This window comes from Solea senegalensis, linkage group LG10, assembly GCF_019176455.1.
Source record: "Solea senegalensis isolate Sse05_10M linkage group LG10, IFAPA_SoseM_1, whole genome shotgun sequence".
Lineage (NCBI taxonomy): Eukaryota > Metazoa > Chordata > Actinopteri > Pleuronectiformes > Soleidae > Solea > Solea senegalensis.
In genome coordinates, this window is record NC_058030.1 from 4,926,282 (window position 1) to 4,941,020 (window position 14,739).

Below are 14,739 nucleotides of genomic sequence, written 5' to 3' on the forward strand. Positions count from 1 at the left end.
ACTTCCTATTTAACTTCCTATTTTATGTACATATATATACATATATATGTATGTATATATATGTATATATATATATATATATATATATATATATATATATATATATATATATATATATACATAAATATATATATATATATTTATATATATATATATATATATATATATACAGTATATATTTCTCTTATTTGTCATTACGGTGCCCGGGTAAAATAAATAAATAAATTGTGTCCACGAAATAGCTATAACGTGCGCACAAAATACTATTTTGTGGCCACAAAATAAGTATAACGCGCACACGAAATACTAATTAATTATATCATCATTCCTGGACACTTGGGTAAGCAAATCGAGCGCACCTCCTCTAAGGTCAAAGGTAGAGGCAGTAGAGTGGCTAAAGCTACACGATGGACAGAGATAGCGTGATAGAGTTTTATTTTAGGCTGGGAATGAGTGACAAAGACATTCTGAAAAGCCTGTCATTGCAAGGAACTATTATTACAGAGAGGCATTTAAACAGAATATTGAGAGGCAGGTTTCTTTACTGGCGCAGGTACGACAATAACAACACAACACCGCCCAATTTGCTTACCCAGGTGTCCAGGAATGATAATATAATTAATTAGTATTTCGTCCCCACGTTATAGCTATTCCGTGGGCACAATTTATTTTATTTTGAATTATAAATGCTTCTTCAAATCAACATTTTTGAAAAAGCAACTGTTCAGTAACAGTAACTTTGTTTTGATATGGAACAATATATAGCTCGTAATAAAAACCTATTTATGACGCAAAACAAATCAACATACAGAAATAACTCTATATATAAGATTATATTATGTGTTGGGCCAAAATGAATATGCTCTGAACATTCTGTATATATCTCTAATCTGTATTATATCACTAAGTGTTTGTGGTTTCTCCAACAGAACCTTTAGACTTCTCAGCACACTTCACTGCACAGACAGTGTTGTCCTGATAATGACCCTGCCTCCTAAAATTCAGGTCATGTGCATGTACTAATTTGTTTTGCCAATTATATTTTGAAAGGAATATAATTGCGGCCTGGATTACATGCTTATACCCTGACAATGTTTTTGCATTATGGAAATGTACAGCAAGCTTGTTGTAGGAAGGTGATTAGAGGTGATGATACGCGTACTCAGGGCAGGATTTTGACACACATGACCGGAGGTTGAATTGTCCTGTGGAATTTACGTGTTATTATGTTATTATGTATTATTTATGGGTTACAATTTTCAGAATCACTCTGAAAATGGCAAGTTTCATGCAATACGGTACATATGCTTGTGATATTCAGGTGAAAAATATTTTCATTTCGTAGAAATTGAAGATGAAATGACGAATGATGAATGAGAATCATTTCTGGTCTGTTAATTTGCCAAAAAAATTGAAGAACCCACTCATTCTCCATCGTGTCTAGCGACCTATAATGTGGGGGCATAGAAATACCTGCCCAGCTGGCAGCTTGGAATAGAAGAGTGAAACACAGCATTAGGTAGCATTACGTAGCATTACGTAGCATAACTCTGCATTATCATTGAGATTGTTCAATGGGGGAGCATGTGCGACGTGTTAATTGTATTCCATGGAACACTCAGTGTTAACGCTGTAGTTAGACAAGAGTCTGTTCTCTAAATGAGAAGATGATTCTCCTATTTACTTAAGATTGTATGCATACAATGTGGGGATTCACTTGTGAAACATGTCTCTTGAATATGGCTGTTTTACAATAATATTTTATGATATTATTAGTGGTTACAGAGACTGAGTAAAAACAAAAATACTCAGAAACTTAAAATGATGCACACATGCTCCTGTGAATTGTGTTGTGATGGATTCCCAACCTTCAAAAACGTGAGTTCACATACAAATGTTAATCTGGACAAGACTGTTTACTGTGGGTGAGTATTAGGGCTAAGATGTTTTGAAAGAAACAGTATGAATTCTGAGATTAGTAGGAATTCTGAGATTGAAATCATACCTCTAAGAAAAAGTCAAATTTCTGACTACGACAAGGGTTAATCTCGTATACTTAGAAACTTAAAATGATGTACACTACTGTTTACTACGGAAGAGTATTGGGGGGTATGTAAAAAGATGTTTTGAAATAAAAACAAAACAAAAAACAAAACAGGATGTGTTCTGAGGTTAGTCAGAGTTCTAAGAAAAGTCACAATTCTGACTTTAATGATGCACACATGCTCCTGTGAATTGTGTTGTGATGGATTTCCATCCTTCCAAAAAGTGGGTTCATATAATAAAAATGTAAATCTGGACAAGACTGTTTACTATGGGAGAGTAGGACTGCATGTAAAAAGATGTTCTGAAATAAAAAAAAAACAAAACAAAAAACAAAACAGGATGTGTTCTGAGATTAGTCAGAGTTCTAAGAAAAGTCACAATTCTGACTTTAATGATGCACACATGCTCCTGTGAATTGTGTTGTGATAAATCTGGACAAGACTGTTTACTATGGGAGAGTAGGACTGCATGTAAAAAGATGTTCTGAAAGAAAGTTAAAAAACAATCAAACAGTATGAATTCTGAGATTAGTCAGGATTCCAATTCTAAGAAGTCAGAAACCTGACTTTAATCTCAGACTTCTGACTCTATTCTTAGAATTCATGCTGTTATATACTTGTCTTTCAAAAAAAAGTCTTTACATGTGGCCCTAATACTCTTCAGTAGTTAATAATACCTATTCTATTGCTGGATAAAATGGCTGAGTAGAGAAAAGAAAAACACCGAGGCCACTCGAGTCTCCTTCGCTGTGTATCAAGTGTGCAGGAAGGCAGCGCGAGTCCAGGAAGCAACGATTGGGACGCGGCCCAGTGACCGAGGTTTGGGGCGTCGACTAAACTCCACTCAAACCAATGAGAGTCTACGGTGAAAACTTTGTAAACAAGTCTTACACGCTGTTTTAAAGCTCACCAGAGTCTATTTACTCCGACGCGACGCGACCGTGCTGCGACCAAGTGCGTCGAAAGTACCAGAACAGGTGAGAGGCAGTTGTGTTTTAATTATAAACTGTGCTTTTGCGCCATGTGTACGCATGTATGTGTGTGACCGCCCAAGCGGCTGTGTGTGTGTGTGTGCTCTCGTGACTCGTAGTAGCTGTGCTCGTGTTAAACAGCTGTCATGTAACATAGCTACAAGTATCACATGAACAAAGTAAACCGCGCGTGAGTAAAGGACACTAAGTTTTCTTGTTACAACATGACGTTAGAGGACGTTTCAACGAATGACGTCGCCCTATGGCGTCACAGTTTAAAACGTACAAAATGCCAGAGTGTAGTCAACAACCTGAAGTGTGCAGTGCAACGTTCTACGAGTCTGTTTTTCATTATTACTTATTGTATTTGTTTTACTTTCTCTTTAATTGTGTTCCTCAAACAGTCAGTGGTCTGCTTGGCAGTCGTGTCACAACAGTTTATCAGCAGATGAGACTTTAATAATTCAATTTGAGAGACATTCAAGGGTGTGAACTCCTCAATAACAACAAGAATGTGTTGATTCATCTGTGGATTGTTGTCTTGTTTGTTTTGGTTTGTTTCATCCCCTAAAAAGTCAGAAAAAGGTGACAAATGTCCATGTTTACCCCAAAAAAAAATCTTAAAATGCCAAACTCCCCAAATGTTTTGTTTTGTTCAGAAAGCAAAAATATTCAGTTCATCGTCATAGACACAACAAAGAAACCATATTCAAGTTATTCAGAATAAATAAAGTGTAATCAGTGGTTTTTGTGTGTCATATCAACAGTTTGTAAAAAAAAATTAAAACTAGTTTTTTTGATGTACTACAATTGTGTACTTGATTTGTTAAATGAAATGCATGGTTTAACCTGTACACATACGAGACATGGCAACCAAATTTTGCATTAGCTCATTTACTTGAGTTCAGTTTGCAAGGATACAGAGGTCTGTGTGCGTGTGTGTGGGCGTGTGTGTGTGTTTGTGTGTGTTCTGCATAAAGTAACACAAATGATAAATGCAATAGAAAAGCTAGTGTTTTTTTCCCTGGTTGAATCCACTTGTGAATTATTCAGTAGAGAAATTGTATAAAAAATCAATACAAAATCAACAGTGTGTGTCGTTGCAATGTTCAAGCGTTGCACAAACACAGTTAGATTTGAAACATTTTTGTGTTTTTTTTGTATTTTGTGTGTCTTCAGCGCTCACTAAAACAATATTTTCTTATCAGCCCTAATCTCCCTAGTAACATACAGTATAATGTGTGTTCAGTATCTGTGTAGAGAGTTGGTGGCTTCAGTTTTATTAGCATTCCGGTAACCTTTTGACTAATTTCAATGAGCGGGCTTTATAATGGAGCTGAATCCATTTAACATTATCATTTGCCCCCTGAGTGAAGGAGACGTACCTATGATTAGGCAGTAAATGTGAACATGTCATTGGTGATAAGTGGCCAGAACTGCTTGGTCTGCTTTTAATCTGAGACATTAACTCATCAGGTAGTCACTGTGGGGGATTAAAAGTGCTCACTTTAAATAATCCTATTATGTTCGTAAAAAACGCGCAGTGGCATAGGTTTTTGAAGACGTATAATTTAGATACAATTTTTTCAGATTAGTAAGTGCCTCCCCTTTGATTTTTCTCATGCTTTCGTAACCCACCCACTGACAGCCATTGCCGTTGTTTCTGAGCTCCAGTGGTGCTGAAAGTAAGCTTCACTGTCGACGTGCCGTATTCTGCTGCCTGCTGTTTTACTGTTAGGTTGAACAGCTTGCTATAGGCTACAGAAGTCTTCATTCAGAACGGATGTGGGCACAACTTTAGCTGTGGAACGTCAACATCTGCACGCTCTGTGTTCCCTCAGCACGCCCACCTCAGCTGAAGGAGGGGTTGAGGAAGAAGGGGGAGTGAAAAAAGTTTCCTGTGAGAATGGCTGCGAAACTGAATCGTCTGAAATGTTGGCAGAGGCTCAGACTTGCACTCGATATTTTTTTTTTTCTCGACTAATTTCTCTGCAAGTGTGATGCATTTCTTTCTGGTACACTTGTGGTTTGCACGGCTCTCAAGTTTTATTTATTCTTGTTTGCACCCTGCTCTTTGTTTGTGGGCTTGTAGTTGGAGGAGGGCATCTGTACTGTAGTAATTTCTCTGTCACTACCTGACAAACAGCCTTAAGTTAAGACTTAACAAGCACTACTCATTTCCAGCGTTCCTTGGCCTGGAACACACTTGTGTTGTATTTTTGGCTTCATAGCTGGCAGCTTTTGGCTCCTTGGTATTGTTTCGGATGAAAAATGACACTGTGGCAACAAGGTTAAAATGGAAACTATGAGCTTTAACTGTGATATCTGAGCCATATCAGATAAATCATTCCCAAGAAACATTAATAGTTGGGAAGTATCACAGAAAGACATTAAGCTGCATATTCTAAACTCCCTATGTTACATAATTGAGAGCGTCCGATATACTGGAAAGCAGAACAAAAACAGACGTGGAAATAATTTAGAATTTTCTTCAAAGAGATCGATGTCACATCTGATGAAAGCGAGTGTCATAATTATTATAATAAACAGCTGAGCGGCAACATTTGCTGCAGCGAGTGTGCAATCATGTCACTATTGTCATTTTTTTTTTTTTTACATTACTGTAACATTATAACCATAACCTCTAAACTTCAGCTCAGCCCAATGGAGGACATGTGGAGTCTGCAGATGAAAAAATAGAAATAGAGGTTGTCTCAGGGTCTGAAAATTAAGATCAATAACCATCAGGGGGCTCCTACAGTGGCAATATTGTAAATAAAGAGATGCACACTAAATCCTGATCAATGATTTCTAGCAAGTCGTATTAGAAATGAGCTTCTGTGTCTGCATTTGAGTTAAAAGCTGTCAGAGCTGTCTCCTGTCGTCAGTGATTTCCCATTCAGTGAGTGTTTATCTGCATGCTGGCTATGGCTAGTTTGCCACACGTAGGCTACCTCAAAGAAGTCATTCATAATGGGGCAGATATTAGAGACAGCTATGAGATTCTACCCTCGGCAACGGGCACATTTTGGTTCACTGGTCAGTCAACTTGCCCTGCAAATCCTTTTACTGGATTCTGGCCATTGGTTATGAAATGGCACCCTTCCATGATACATTTATAGCACTTCTCGGCTCTACTCGGGTTGGGTATCAGACATGTCGTTTTCCATTACTTCATAGTACCTCCTCAACGCGGTCGGGGTTGTCATAGCACAGGAATGTCTGCGCCTCGTCAAAAGAACACCGTGTATTTTTGCAGGCAGCAGCCGTAACCCTCTTGCTTGGTTTTTAAGAATGGCAGGTTGGATCCTTGTGTCGGACGTCGCTCTTGTGACTCTTCCAGTGACAAAACTCTCTGACCAATCAGTGGTCCACCGTCTTTTTATGTCACATTTTAGGATTGGCTCAGATCGCTTGGAACCTCGCCAGAGCAGGCTCAAAAAAAAAAGCACCGGGTTACCTGGCACTGTCACTTAGGGACACGTATGAGACATACAAACTGATGACTACACAAACCGAACAGTCACATTTGTACGATGTAGTTCATTTGTAGATAAACTTGGGGACTGTCCTGAAATGCCGATTAATCCTAAAATATCAAACAATATGTAAGCGTTTCACCAGATTTGGAGTTACGCGAGACAAGTCATATAAAAAATCCCCTTATATTGTCATCTGATGACTCAGTTGCGCTTCAGTGGATGCTCTCTGTTGCCACAGCCGCTGAGCTCCCAGCTGTAATGTGGTTTTGCTGAAATTAACACCCCACTTACTTCTTCAGAAAAGGATTTTATCATCTGTACTATTCACGTCAACTGACTTTGAAATCTCCACCGCAGTTGGAGTTCCTCCGTATATCAAAAGCGTAACTCTAATTAACATCAGTAACCTGTTAAGCGAGATGAGTACACTTTGTTTCCCTGTGGCATTGTTGTCACGTTGCCACTGTACATGAAACTCACTGACGTCATCGCTTCCTCTTTGCACCACTTGTACATAAACAAGGCGTACGACAGACAGACCGTGGTGTTTGGGTGGTTGGCTTTGCTTTGCCGTAAATTCACAGTTCAGATGAGAAGAGACGCAGTTTGTTTTATGACTTGAGAGTCACCTTTTATTGGCACACTGCATGAATTCTCAAAACAAAACTAAACACGAGTGGTTTCCCCTGAAACTGAGCATCTGAAAAAGTCACTTTCAGATGAGTTATTTTAAATCACTACAATCTACTACAAGCAAAGAACTACCCGATTAATTAAACTCTTGCTTATGTTCTTTCTCTTGTAGTATGTATTTCCAATTAAACCCAGTTTACATGTTTGACATCTGAGACTGAGAGACTATCCACACGAAAACAAGTCTAGATGATGCCACTCAAGTTTTCTTTAATCATTTTTACCTTTGCGTTTTTATGTAGACGATACGATGATGTCACCTCTGTCTTGCACTGGCATTCACTGTCACTACCTTCGTCGTTGTGTTGGAGGTGGTTTGGTCCATTCACTTTATGATAATGATAACTTTCTTTCCTTCATTTCCTTCCTTTTCCTTCTCCAAAAACGACAAAGTAAAAGATTGTTATGGCTTTGTTAAGCTAAGGCTTTTCCAGAGATTACAGGATATACCTCAGCCGTGTTTTCCGTCAGGTGAGAGTGTGTCTCGCACTGTTAGCGTCCAGATGAGACGCGTACTCCTGTGTGAAAGGGCAGCTCCGGATGATGTTGAAAATTTCTATATTAGTAGATGCATGTCTGTTATCGGCAGACACCGTCCATGAGACGCAGCAGCTGTTCAAACATCTGTTTTGTTTTTTGTTTTTTTGACAATGCTGAATATACCAGTTTATGCAGAAGTTCATTTACGTGAGAGAGTTACACTACAAAGCGGACGTGTCAAATGAAGTGTGAGCATTTTTGTTATTCACTCAAACATCAGCTATGCTTCTTTACAAATCTATGACACAGACTACACCCGAGAAACACAGTGAGGTTTTTTTTTTTTGGGCTTGTTAGTAGACTAAGGTGTGTCTTTTTTTCTGGTAGTCATGCCAGCTGCTCACAATGCGATGGTGTGGTGCTAAAAACAAAATTCCCCAGTGTACCTACGTCAAAGCATGTCAGCTTATTTCCCAAAGGTGCACTGAGATCACACGTGTCATGAAGTCAGCCGGATGTTGTTGGTTTTTTGTTTTTTTTTAAGTGACATGCAGCTCCACTGCTCTTCAAACTTATCCTGCAGATGATCTAGATCAGGGGTGTCAAACTCATTTTTCAAGTGGGCCGGACAAGTAAAATAGCATAATGAAACCAGCATAATAACCTATGAACAACAAGAACTCCTTTGTTTTTTCTCCTTTTGTCTTACATTTAATGAAGGATATTTTTACAAAACATAACATTTCTTGAGAGATATTAGTGCAATTTCAACAATATCATGCCTAAATTTGCTATTTACACAGCACACTGGATCTATAAAGGCACAAACATTTAGTCACAGGTGTCTGGAAGTGAAAACTATTGCATTGACATTAAGTTTAGATTGTAATTGTAGTGTGAAATTTTAACAAATTCATCCTGTGGGCCAGATTGGACCCTCTGGCGGGCCGGTTCTGGCCCCCGGGCCATATGTTTGACACCCCTGATCTAGATGGCTGCTGTGCTAGACTGAAATGCAGGAATATGTGACGTTAAAATACGCCCTGAGAGACGTCTTTTATTGTTTTTCATTTTGTTGTTAACAGTTTAAGGTTTTAATACACAAATGAATGTAAAATGTAATGAACAAAACATTTTACCTTTTATTTATTCTTTTACGGTTGTCATAAAACAATATGTGTCAATAAGGTATGCATGTTCTTATTTGTTTTCCATGTGAGTGAAATTAATATGACACTGTTTTCTATCCAAATACATGGTAAAACTTTGACCTCTAGTGGTCATTAGCAGTACTGCTTCACAAGCAATTTGCACAATTTGAATAATTCGGAGAACATTTTCATATGTGTCTCCCGCTTCGTTTTCATACATGATTATTACAATCCTGACCATTGTAATAAATGTGTATTACAATGTAGTTGTGTACAGATTTTGGCCTGAGACCAGCAGCATGTTATGAACCTGACATGAGCAGGCACATGGATGTTGTTGTCTATGCATGGATCTGGAACTGGGCCACTGTGATGAAGAGGGAGCTGAGACAAAGACATTAAAAGTACCCTTTACAGTCTTGAAATATGTCCATATATGTCTGTTATTCTATGTCAGGAGATTTTGTTTATCAGACATAAATATTATGTCTCACCTCAACCTTATTCTGTATTTAGGGTCTCTCAGTCCATGTTTTGGTAACACTTTGGACATCAATGCTATGTATGTGTCCATCCAATATTCAAAGGACCAATTCATCCAAAAAAAATATACAGTTTCTTTACTAATTTCCAGAGATTAATGTGTTATTCGATCACCAGACAGTGGATCTGAGAAACAGAGGAAGTTGAAAACTGAACTGAATCAACAAAAAAGCTGATTTCAAAGTCACTTCCTTCAAAGAAAACGAAAGCCACTGCCCTTTTAGTGTTCTAAAGATCTGAAAAAAAATCAAATAAATTAAAAAAACTGGTCAAATTTTGTAATAGAATGTGAATTAAACCAACACAGCAGCATCATAATGATTTTAAGTGGGGAAAAAATGGGTGAAACCATCCTTTAAATCCATTCATGTCATGTCACTCACTGACTCCAAACTAATTTCTGAAAAATAAATAGACACATTTAATGGGATTATAGTGTTTCCTTTTTTTCAATAGCTTCCTTGCCATGTGACTATTGCCACAGACTCTTACAGCTGCTGTTCTCATACCTAACCACAAGATGGCGGAAAAGTCATGCAGTTGAAATCACAAAGGAAGGCTTTGAACGTATACAATCATTCATTCACTGTGAAACAGTTTCATGTGAGGAGAGCATCCGTCACCACCACTGTTCGGTCACTTTTACAGTTCAAGCCTTTTATTTTCGTGCCGTTATCTAACTTTTAATAAAGACACCAGTGTCTCAAATGTCCATTGTTTTCTCTTTAAACAAAAAAGCCGTGCAAGACTTCATCTCAAAGGTCTTTGCTAGTCATGGAAAAAAAACAAAACTTACGTATTTTCACAGCATAGATAAATCAAAGAGTCACTAAATTATGGAATGAGATTATCACAAACTAATGAGCGCAGAGATATGGTTTCTTTTTGTTATTTCAGTGCGTGATTTACAGCTCTGGTTTGCTCAGAGAAGTACGTCCAAGAAAACGTCAGGACATTCTGAATGCAGCGAGCAGCCAGCTAACATGGCCTTGACTCTCTCTCTTACATTAAAAATAGGAAATGGACATACTGGGGCGATGAGAATATAACTAACCCCATGTAAGACCGGCCTCTTTTTGAAGTCCAGCTACGTTGCCTTCTGTCAGCCGCTGTGACCCCAGCATCTAACCTCGGGTTGGAAGTTTATACAAGACGCAAAATCAATCTAGTGTGTGTTTCACAGCGAGGATGGATGTGGATTAGATGGCAATGTCCTGTGCGAGTGTGAGAGAGAAACAAACTCTGATAAGAAAGGTAGAATGAAGACAGAGAGTCTCATTCAGAATGGTCATAGTGTAGGAAGGATGTAGTATTTTGAAACTCTGAAAATTTCCTCAAGTGAAACCCCACGGTGAAAAGAACTGAACCATATTGTTGCTCTGTGTTATTCCTTCATTTCGCGCACTGACTCTCTTTGTGTAACGTGGCGGATGGCTCAGGATGCTCCACGGTTTATGTGTGTGTGCATGTGTGAGTGATTTTGCGGTGGGTTTTAATTGAAAGTAAACTTCCCTTGATGAGGAATTTCCAGTGAAAGGTGAACCTTGTACAGTTTTGGCAACGTGGGTGATGGGCGAGAGTCTGAGCTGCATTATCACATGCAATACGGCGTGTGGGAGTCAATGAGCGCACAAACGACAATTACAGCTCCAACTAAATGCATTGTAACTGTGCAGAAAGTGTGTGTCCTCGTTTCCTCAATTATGTTCCATCCTCAGTTGAGTGCATAGAATCTCACAGATGAACGTATTATAAAAACAATGCTTCCTCCAAAGCAAAACACACATAAACACAGTCCCGTTGCTACACGTTTCAGTTCCTTTTATCCAGGCTGGTGGAAGATTCCTTTCACTCTGTCTCCTCAGTCCACCTTCAAGCCTCTGCCGACTCCACTTTATTTAGATCTAGACATTGTGGACTTTTTTTTTGTCTTGCTGTGTGTTTGTTTGTCTGTCCAACTTTCTCCTGATCTCGTTTACTCAGTTGAATGAATTAGAATTAGCAAAATGGCATCTGATTTATCCCTAAATGACCCTTAAAGTGATGATATTAAAACTGTACTCAATATGTTGTACATATGCTTCAGTCCAAGGGATTTGTGGGTAGCATTTGTCGGCCGAGGCTGGGATTGGCTCCAGCTCCCCTTGTGAGCATCAGAGGTTTAAAAGCGATATAGATAATGGTGAGATGGAAGTCTCTTTGGAAAAAAAAACCCTGCTCTCCAGGACAGTTACGGTGCATCTACATAGAACGCATTTCTTCCATAAATCCTTGCGTCTGATGTGACACCTTCCGTTTTAATCGATCCAGCTGTCCATACACGCCTGGCCCCCCCGTGAGAGTTTGTGTTTTACTTGAGCTCCACGCCTTTTAAACGTGACCTGAAGCGTATTTTTTACGCTCCAAGTCTGTTTTTCTGCGTTTTACGCACAGTGATGTTCTGTTGAGGAGGTCTGAGCTTGTCCCAAAAAAACGGATTTGACCTGCACTCGACACCGTGGCTGAACGTCTCTTGTGTAGACTCAGCACAGCAATGTTCGGCTCTTCATGCTCTCTGTCTTCTGTGTTGATACAGTGTTACACTCTGTGAGACATTACAGGACATTACATATACTGCATATATATATATATATATATATATATATATATATATATATATATATATATATATATATATATATATATATATATATATATATGTATATATATATATATATATATATATATGTATATATATATATATATATGTATATATATACATACATATGTGTATACATATATATACATATACATTATTCCCAATCCAAAAACAGTGCAGAGAATAGCATTCACTTGCTATTTATCATACTTATGGCACAGCTCAGCACTGCATCCGAGGACAGTTACCTGTGTCCTTACCAACACCTTGCCTCTGTGGCATCTTAACGACACTCGCTCAAACAGGAACCACTTGGGACACGAAAGTTGCCTGTTGCCCATTTACCAACACGTCAGAGGAAACACACAAGAGACACAAAAGGTGGATATGTCTGAACATGAGACAATTACACGTGTGACTTTCATCACGTGTGGGTGTAAATGCAAACCCTCTTTGACCGGGTCTTTACCCCCTGAGGATAATTAGCCTGCCCCAACTTCTCACATCAAGATGAATGACTTAATGTGTGAAGGCACATGGCCCCAACTTGCTTAATTAAAGCAAATAAATCCACTTGATTGGGTTAAAGTTGAAGTAAGTCTTTCACAAAGTGGCATATCCAGTCAATCCATCTGAAAGACTCTGTAGCGGTGGCTTCTTCTCGCTTGCTTGGCGCTGATGTAAATAATCGAATGATTAATGGTTGAATTCCATTTAGCTGCTTCGGTTTCAGAGTTCTGGTGTTCATCAGGCTCACACACTCATGTCTCATTGCGGCGTTTGATCTGATCAGAGCCACTGCTAATGTCATCGGTTATCAGTAAAGCCCGGGCTTTTCTTCTTGCTATGACATGTCAGAATGTCATATTTTGCAAAGAGGCTGCTTTCATGACATCTCAGCGTTGCAGTGCATCATAAACAAATACAGAAAGTGTCATTAATAAACAAAAAAATCTAAATTCTTGCCCATTTGCTTACACTTTATGGTGGAACTTGACTTTTCCTCTCACTTTATATCTCAAAGTTCTGATTCCCGGGGTGACTGATCGTTTGGCTGCACTGCCCATTTGACCTTAAATGACACAGTTCTTCGACCTGGCTGAACAACAGTGAACGGGGTGATCTGACTGCCAGCTTCTCCTCCTGGCCATTGGGTACCATCAGAATGCTTTTCTTCTTGTGAGCCTCCTGTAAACAAATGAACCAGCTGTTGCACTGGACCGCTCGAGTCGGCGTCCACCCCGTCCCTCGCTCCTTTCTCCAGTCGCGCCCCCACTCCGCTGTGCAACGCATAACATGGTTCAGTCCTGCACAGTGCATACTGTAATGATGTCAAAATGGCGCCTTCTCCAGAACACACATATGCACTTTATTCTCCACAGTCGCTGGCTCATGCCTTGCACTCGCCAATTTACAGTAACCCGGCCCTTTTTCCTGGAAAGTAGGGCAAAGGTCACGCGACTCTGGTGTGCATCCTCGTACGTTTGTTTGTGTCTGCATGAATGCGACGTGTGAGTGTGAGTGTGTGAGAGACAGGAATGGGGCGCAGGGTCCCGTGTAGGGATACCCCGATAGGCCCCAGAAATCCCCCTGAGCAGCACCCAGCATGGAGGAACAACTATGGCCTTTGTTGGTCACCCCGTGGATCTCACACACAGTTAATATAGACTTTTCCCACTGACTCTGCCAAGAGTCTGAAGTCATTTAATGAAGTGGTGGCTGAGTTTAGAAGGAGCCAGTGTGCTCGCCGCTCGCGCTGACAGAATGGAAAATGTCTGTGTTATGCAGCGAACAGCGAGTGACAAGAGGAGTGTGTTCTGATACTCACCTCTCTGCTCACACACACACACGAACGCATCGGGGATACACACACACACACAATCGGAGGAGCCATGAGGAGAGGCGGTGATTAAATAAATTCACACAGCGACTCTTGTGGGTGGTTAAAGCTCATTCATTCAGGAATACATCGCTGATTCGGGCAGGTTTGTAATCAGCTGTGGTTTTGGTGTAACAATAACAGTGTCCCCTGCTGAACTCATCACGACTCCAGTGTTTCTTTATTAGCTTTTGATCTGTGTTGTGTCTCTGTGGGTATGAATGTTTTCTGTGTACAATAAGTGGGAATAAGAACCGCTCCAAGCCTAAATCTCACAAACGTTCTGCCAGAATTAGATGCCCTAATTGTGTCACAAATTCTTTGGGAATCTTTTTTTTTGTCTGGTTCACTTATCAGAGCGAAACGTCACCTTTCATGTGCATTTTCATGGCTGTCTATTTATCCACTTGTGCGATGAATGGACAGTATCTCTGTATGTATTTGGTCGCACTTCTATTCAAGTCCCTGTCTTTTCATCTTATCTATGGACAGATTGCAGCCTGTTTTGGTGTCCTATTGTGCAGCTGTCAGTTATTTTCAAAACACTAGAGTGTCATTTGCCTCAGATTCCATCCCATTCAATTTTCCCTTTTTTCTATGGCTCCACCAGCATACATCTCATTGAGTGTGCATCAGGGGCAGATTCATTCTTCTCCTCTTCTAAGAGCACATTTCTTTTTTTCCTTTTTTTTTTTTTTTCATAGCAGCCATAAGCCTTCTTTTTAAATCCACAGACAATGTGTTTTTGTCCATCCTCCTCCATCCTTTTCAGTGGAGAGTGCAGGGATTCTCTCTCTTTCCCCCTAACGCTCACTCACTCCCTCCGTCTGACCCCAGAGTGTGGTGTTCTCTTGAAT

General features: G+C 39.6%; 1 long non-coding RNA gene across 1 annotated transcript in view; it reads left to right on the forward strand.

Moving 5' to 3' along the window:
• The first annotated feature begins 2,879 nt into the window (after positions 1-2,879).
• The window catches only part of LOC122775415, a 96,466-nt gene continuing 84,606 nt past the window's right edge, over positions 2,880-14,739 (forward strand). Inside the window, exon 1 of the long non-coding RNA XR_006361103.1 lies at positions 2,880-3,022. This is a non-coding gene — a long non-coding RNA (uncharacterized LOC122775415). The remainder of the gene's footprint in view (positions 3,023-14,739) is intronic.